We start from the raw sequence: 7,428 nt of genomic DNA on the forward strand, positions 1-7,428 counted from the left end.
TACTTGGATGTCTACCAGCAAACCCATGTTAAATAAACAAAATTAGAAAACACTTTCCCCAAAAATAAAGTCATTCCCCAATTGATAAGTGGTCAAAGAATATGAGCAGGAAGTGAACAGTTGAAGAAATTAATATATATTTTGAACTGTCATGAAAAAAATGCTCTAAATAACTCTGAATTAGGGAAATGCAAATTAAAGTATCTCTGAGATACCATATCACGCCTTTAAGGTAGGCTAATGTGACAGAAAAGAAAGGTAATAAATGCTGGAAGGGTTATGGGAAAAGTGGGACATTAATGCATGGCTGGTAGAGCTGTGAACTGATCTAGTCATTTTGGAGAGTCATTTAGAACTACGCCAAAGGTCTTTAAAACTCTGCTTACCCTTTAATCCAGCAATACTACTAGTTAGTCTGTATCTCAAAGATCTTTTTTAAAAGGGGGAAAGAACTTGCTTGTACAAAAACCTTTTTTACAATTATTTTTGTTGTGGCAAACATTTGGAAAATGAGGGAATCTCCATCAGCTGGGAAATGGCTGAACAAGTTGTGGAGCATGGTTACAATGGAATATTACTCTGTTATAAGAAATGATGACAGTATGGTACTAAATAAGAGACAGAAGGGAAAATCAGTGGAATAGACTTGTGATAAGTGATCTCAGCAAGATAGTCTATCATAAACCCAAAGATCCCTGCTTTGTGGCCAAAAATATACTTTTTCACAAAAACTGCTGGGGTAAATTGGAAAACAGTGTGGGGGAATTTGGTTTAGATCAACATTTCACACCCTACACCAATATAAACTCAGAATGGGTGAATGACTTGAATATAAAGAAGGAAACTATAAATAAAATAGGTGAATACAGAATAGTATATTTATCAGATCTTTGGGAAAGGAAAGATTTGAAGACTAAGCAAGAGTTAGAAAAAACACAAAATGTAAAATAAATAATTTTAATTACATTAAATTAAAAATATGTTATACAAACAAAACCAATGCAACCAAAATTATAAGGGAAGCAAGCAATTAGGAAACAATTTTCATAACAAAAATCTCTGACAAAGGTCTAATTACTCACATTTATAAGGAGCTAAATCAATTGTTGAAAAAATCAAGCCATTCCCCAATTGATAAATGGACAAGGGACATGAATAGTTAATTTTCAGATAATGAAATAAAAACTATTAATAAGCATATGAAAAAAGTTCTCTAAATCTCTTATAATCAGAGAAATGCAAATCAAAACAACTCTGAGGAATCACCTCACACCTAGTAGATTGGCTAACATGATAGCTATGGAAAGTAATGAATGCTGGAGGTGATGTGGCAAAATTGGTACATTAATGCAATGCTGGTGGAGTTGAGAATTGATCCAACCATTCTGGAAGGCAATTTGGAACTATGCCCAAAGGGCACTAAAAGACTATCTGCCCTTTAAACCATCCAATAGCCTTGCTAGATTTGTACCTTAAAGAGATAATAAGGAAAAAGACTTATGCAAGAATAGTCATAGCTGTGCTGTTTATAGTGGCTCCAATTGGGGAATGATTGCATAAATTGTGGTATCTCTTGGTGGTGGAATACTGTTGTGCTGAAAGGAATAATGAACTGGAGAAATTCTATGTGAATTGGAAAGACCTCCAAGAAATGATGCAGAGTGAAAGGAGCATTACCAGGAGAACATTGTACATAGAGACAGATACACTGTGGTACAATCGATTGTAATGGACTTCTCTATTAGCAGCAGTGCAATGATCCAGAACAATTCAGAGGGATTTATGAGAAAGAACACTATCCAAAATCAGAGAAAAAAACTATGGGAGCAGAAACACAGAAGAAAAACAACTGATTGATCACATGGGTTGATGGGGGATATGATTGGGGATGTAGACTCTAAATTTGCACCCTAGTGCAAATATCAATAATATGGACCTAGGTCTTGATCAATAACACATGTAAAACCCAGTGAAATTGCACATCGGCTATGGGAGGATGGGGGTAGGGGAGGGAAAGAACATGAATCTTGTAACCATGGAAAATATTCCAAATTAATTAATTTAAAAAATAAATAAATAAAAATTAAGAATTAAAAAAGAAGGCCAATCCTAGTCTTTTCTCCATCTACAGTCACATCTCATCTTTGTTCTTGAGATCTCTGCCCAATTCCTTTTTATAATTAAAAAAAATACCCCCTGCCTCACCCCCCAAAAAAGAAAAGAAATGATGAGAAGGATGATTTGGGAAAAACCTGGAAAGACCTACGTGAAGTGATTCAAAGTTAAGTGAGCAGAATCAGGAGAACACTGGACACATTAATATCACTATTATATGATGGACACTTATGAATGACAACAATTCTTAGCAACACAGTAATCCAAGACAATCCTCATGATAAAAAAGACTAATATTAAAAGCAATAAACACTCTCTGCCTTCAGAGAAAGAACTGGTGGAGTCTTAATTCAGCCTGAGACATAATATATTTCACTTTTTTTCTTCATTTTTCCTTTTCTTGTTCTAGAACTCTTTTACAGAAAGATTAATAAGGAAAGGTGTTTTAAACTACTACATTTATAAAATCTATCAGTTTGTTTACTATGTTAGGAAGAGGAGGAGGAGGCCAAGCAAGGTGGCAGTATGAGAATTTGGCTCAAACTTTAAAAATGAGGGTTAAAAACTGTTTTTAATGTAATTAAGGGAAAATAAAATATTATTAACTGTTAAGAATTATTTTAACCTGTAACTGTAAATCTAGAGATATTTAAAGTACTAAAAATACTTTATTGTTAAAAAATGTTTACCATCTTCTGAACCTTCAGCCAAAAGTAATATTTTTATAGGTGGAAAGTCTTTGTTTATAGCTACTATGTTGGTAGCTAAATGTTGATAGCTGCTAAATGAACAGGGTGGTGTTTTCTAGGGATACTGTGGCATTTCTTAACATAAATTGACAATAAATTTTACCTCACTCCTTGACTGTCCTATTCACTTGAACATTTAGTGGGTGAGCGAAGGGTACCTCTGGAGCAAGTGAGGGACACCTCTGGGTCCTTGGCAGCTGACTGAAACTACCAAGGACCTACCCCTGAGAGCAACTAGTCCTGAGGCCTCAGAAGGCTGATGACTGCAGACTGTGGGTACTTGCAGGGATATAGCACAGAGAGGGGCAGCAAACAGTAGAAACTGCAGAGACCTGAGAGCTTGTCTCAGACAAAATCCTTGCTCCTTAGCTCCATACTCAGAGAGCCCGTCCATCTCACTCAGATTTCTAACTGGAAAGGGAAGCAAAAACCACCACAGTAATGGCAGACAGTAACTTCCCAACACCAAGAAACACAAGAAGAAGGGGATGACCCTGGATAATTTCTACAGAAGAAAAACCCAGGCTACAGAGGAAATAAAAGAAGAAATACAAATAAATGCACCAATAACTTCCAAAAAATGGAAATTGTTCTTGAACAATTTAAATTGGAGCTTATCAAAAAGATGGAAGCCTTCTGGCAAGAAAAGTGGGAAATAGTTCAAAAAGAAAATAACAGTTTAAAAGATAAGAACTCCCTATTGGAAAAACAGCTGGAAGCCACAAAAACCAGAATAGACAAAACTGAAAAGGAAAACCATTCCTTAAAGACCAAAATTAGACAATTAGAAGCCAATGATCTTGCAAAACCACAAGAATTAATTAAGCCAAGTTAAAAGACTGACAAAATAGAAGAAAACAAAATATCTTACTGAAAAATGATGGATTAGGAAAACAGAGGACGAAGAGACAATTTGAGAATCATTGGTATACCTGAAAACCCAGAAATAAACAGAAATCTTGACATCATACTACAAGAAATTATCCAATAAAACTATTTATATTAATACATGGGGAAATGTTATTTGTAACTTTCAAAAATAATATTCACTATTATAGTAATTAGAGGAATCATTCACAGGAAGAGATTGGGGTATAAGATGATATGCAAAAAAAAAGGGAGGGGGGAATCAAAGATGGCACCAAGAGATACTTGAAGAAATAAAACAAATAGAATAATCTTTATCACACAGAGATAAACATGGGAAGGGGAGGGGAAGAATACTATGTTAAGAGGAGAAGAAGAGAGTGCTAATAGGTAATACTTAAGCCTTGCTCTCAGTGAAATCAATTCTTATAGGGAAGAGCATCTAGATCCATTGGGGTATTAAATTCTATCTTACCCTACAGGGAAAGTAAGAAGGGAAAACTAAGAGAAGTAGGGGAAGAGGGTCTACAAATAGGTAGGGAAAGAGAGGGGGGAGAGAACTTAACAGACCCTGAAAAAATAAGAAGGAAACAAAAATGGAAGGGGAAGAAAGGAGAGCTTATTAAGGGTGGGGATTAGGGGAAAACCAATGGTTTAAAAGGATATAGCAAAAGAAAAAAGGACAGAACTAGGAGAGGATATAAAAATGCTAGGGGATTCAAAAGTGACTATCATAACATTGAATGTGAATGGGATGAACTTACCCATAAAATGTAGGCAAATAGGAGAATGGATTAGAATCCAGAATCCTACCATATGTTGTCTACAAGAAACACAAGTGAGGTGAGTAGATACTCACAAGGTCAGAATTAAAGGATAGAGCAAGACCTATTGGGCCTCAACTGACAGAAAGAAGGCAGGAGTTGCAATCAAGGTATCTGAGAAAGTTAAAGTAAAAATAAAGCTGATTAAAAGGGAAACAGAGGATAACTATATTCTGATAAAAGGCAATCTAGATAATGAGAAAATATCAGTAATCAACATATATGCACAAAATGGCATAGCATCCAAATTTCTAAAGGAGAAATGAGTGGATTTGAAGGAGGAAATGGATAGTAAAACTATACTAATGGGGGACCTTAACTTACTATTATCAAATTTAGATAAATAAAAAAAATAAGAAAGAGTTAAGAGATATGAATGAAATCTTAGAAAAATTAGAGTTAATAGATATATGGAGAAAAATAAATAGGGACACAAAGGAATAGACCTTCTTTTCAGCAGCATATGGTACATTCACAAAGATTGATCATATACTGTGAATTTCAAAATTATTCCACCCTAATCAGACCATTCTTTAGAAGATCTGATTTAGCTATTTTCTGATCAATCACAATAGAGATACTTGCAATAACAGAATCAGGTCTTGGAAACTACATTTCTCCTCCCTTCTTAGTTTAACAAGATTAGGAAGGTCTGCATCAAACTCAAGGTTTAATTGTCTGAGAAAATGGCCTTCAACAGACATGTGCAAAAAAAAAGTACAGACCTCTCTGCTGGCTCTTGAGATTGGGGGGAGACTAGCCCCGCAGACAGCTTTCCTTCAGACCAGTCACATGAGTAATAAGGATTGACCCCTTTCTTTCCCTTGGCTTTCCAAGGCCTTAAAGCCAGCTTTGGCTCAGCCTGAGCCAGAGTGGTTCTGAGTTAAATTCCTTTCCTTCTCTCCCTCTTTCCTTCTCTACCCCCCCTCTCCCTCTAATATTTTCTTCCTCCTGTTGTAATTAAATCACCATAAAAATTTGGCAGCTGGCTTGGGTATTTTATTATTTGGAATTTACCTTGGCATTCATTTAAATTTAGATTTTTTCAGTCTCAACCATAATATTCATTCTTTATAATACTAGGTCATAAAAACATGCCATACAACTGCAGGAAAGCAGAAATAACAAATGCAACCTTTTCAGATCATAAGGCAATAAAAATAATGATCAGTAAAGGTACATGAAGAGCTAAATCAAAAACTAATTGGAAATTATGTAATATGATTCTCCAAAATCGACTAGTCAGAGAAGAAATCATAGAAACAATAATTTCATTGAAGTAAATGACAATGGTGAGGCATCCTTTCAAACTCTATGGGATGCAGCCAAAGCAATACTCAGGGGAAAATTTATATCCTTGAGTTCATATATTAACAAATTAGGGAGGGCAGAGTTCAATGAATTGGACATGCAAATCAAAAAACTTGAAAGTGAACAAATTAAAAAACCAAGGAAGAAAACTAAATTAGAGATCCTAAAAATTAAGGGAGAAATTAGGAAAGTGAAAGAACTATTGAACTAACAAATAAGACTAGAAGCTGGTATTTTGAAAAAACAAACAAAATAGACAAAATACCAGTCAATCTAATAATAAAAAAAAGAAAGAATAAAACCAAATTAACAGTTTCATAGATGAAAATGGAGAGCTCACCTTCAATGAAGAGGAAATTAAGACAATCATTAAAAATATTTTGCCCAATTATATGGCAACAAATATGGTAATCTAGGTGGTATAGATGAATATTTAAAATATAAATTGCCTCAATTAAAAAAGAAGAAATAGAATTCTTTAATAATCCCATATCTGAAAAAGAAAATGAAGAAGACATCAAAGAACTCCCTAAAAAAAATCCCCAGGGCCTGATGGATTCACAAGTGAATTCTATCAAACATTCAAAGGACAACTAATCCCAATATTATACAAATTGTTTCACAGAATAAGCAAAGAGGTCTTTCTACCAAATTCCTTTTATGACACAAATATGGTACTGATTCCAAAGGCAGACAGGTCAAAAACAGAGAAAGAAAACTACAGACCAATCTCCTTAATGAACATAGATGCAAAAATCTTAAATAGAATACTAGCAAAAAGACTCCAGCAAGTCATCATGAAGGTTATTCATTACGATCAGGTGGGATTTATACCAGGAATGCAATTATGGTTCAATATTTGGAAAACCATTCACATATTTGACCATATCAACAAGCAAACCAACAAAAATCACATGATTATCTCAATAGATGCAGAAAAAGCCTTTGACACAATAGAATACCCATTCCTATTGAAAAACACTAGAAAGCATAGGAATAGAAGGGTCTTTCATAAAAATAATAAACAGTATCTATCTAAAACCATCATCCAACATCATCTGCAATGGGGATAAACTAGATGTATTCCCAATAAGATCAGGAGTGAAAACAATGATACCCATTATCACCTCTATCATTTAACATTGTACTCGAAACACTAGCAGTAGCAATTAGAGAAGAAAAAGAAATTGAAAGTATTAAAATTGGCAATGAGGAGACCAAGCTATCACTCTTTGCAGATCATAATGAGGGTCTATTTAAAGAATCCTAGAGAATCAACTAAAAAGCTAGTGGAAATAATCAACAACATTAGCAAAGTTGAATGATAAAATATAAACTCACATAAGTCATTAGCATTTGTATATATATCTTCAACACATCTCAGCAGCAGAAATTAGAAAGAGAAATTCCATTTACAATCACCTTAGACAATACAAAATACTTGGGAATCTATCTGCTGAGAAAAACACAGGAACTATATGAACACAACTACAAAACACTCTCCACACAATTAAAACCAGATCTAAATAAACAATCGGAACAAAAACATTAACTGTTCATGA

This window comes from Monodelphis domestica, chromosome 1, assembly GCF_027887165.1.
Source record: "Monodelphis domestica isolate mMonDom1 chromosome 1, mMonDom1.pri, whole genome shotgun sequence".
In the NCBI taxonomy this organism is placed as follows: domain Eukaryota; kingdom Metazoa; phylum Chordata; class Mammalia; order Didelphimorphia; family Didelphidae; genus Monodelphis; species Monodelphis domestica.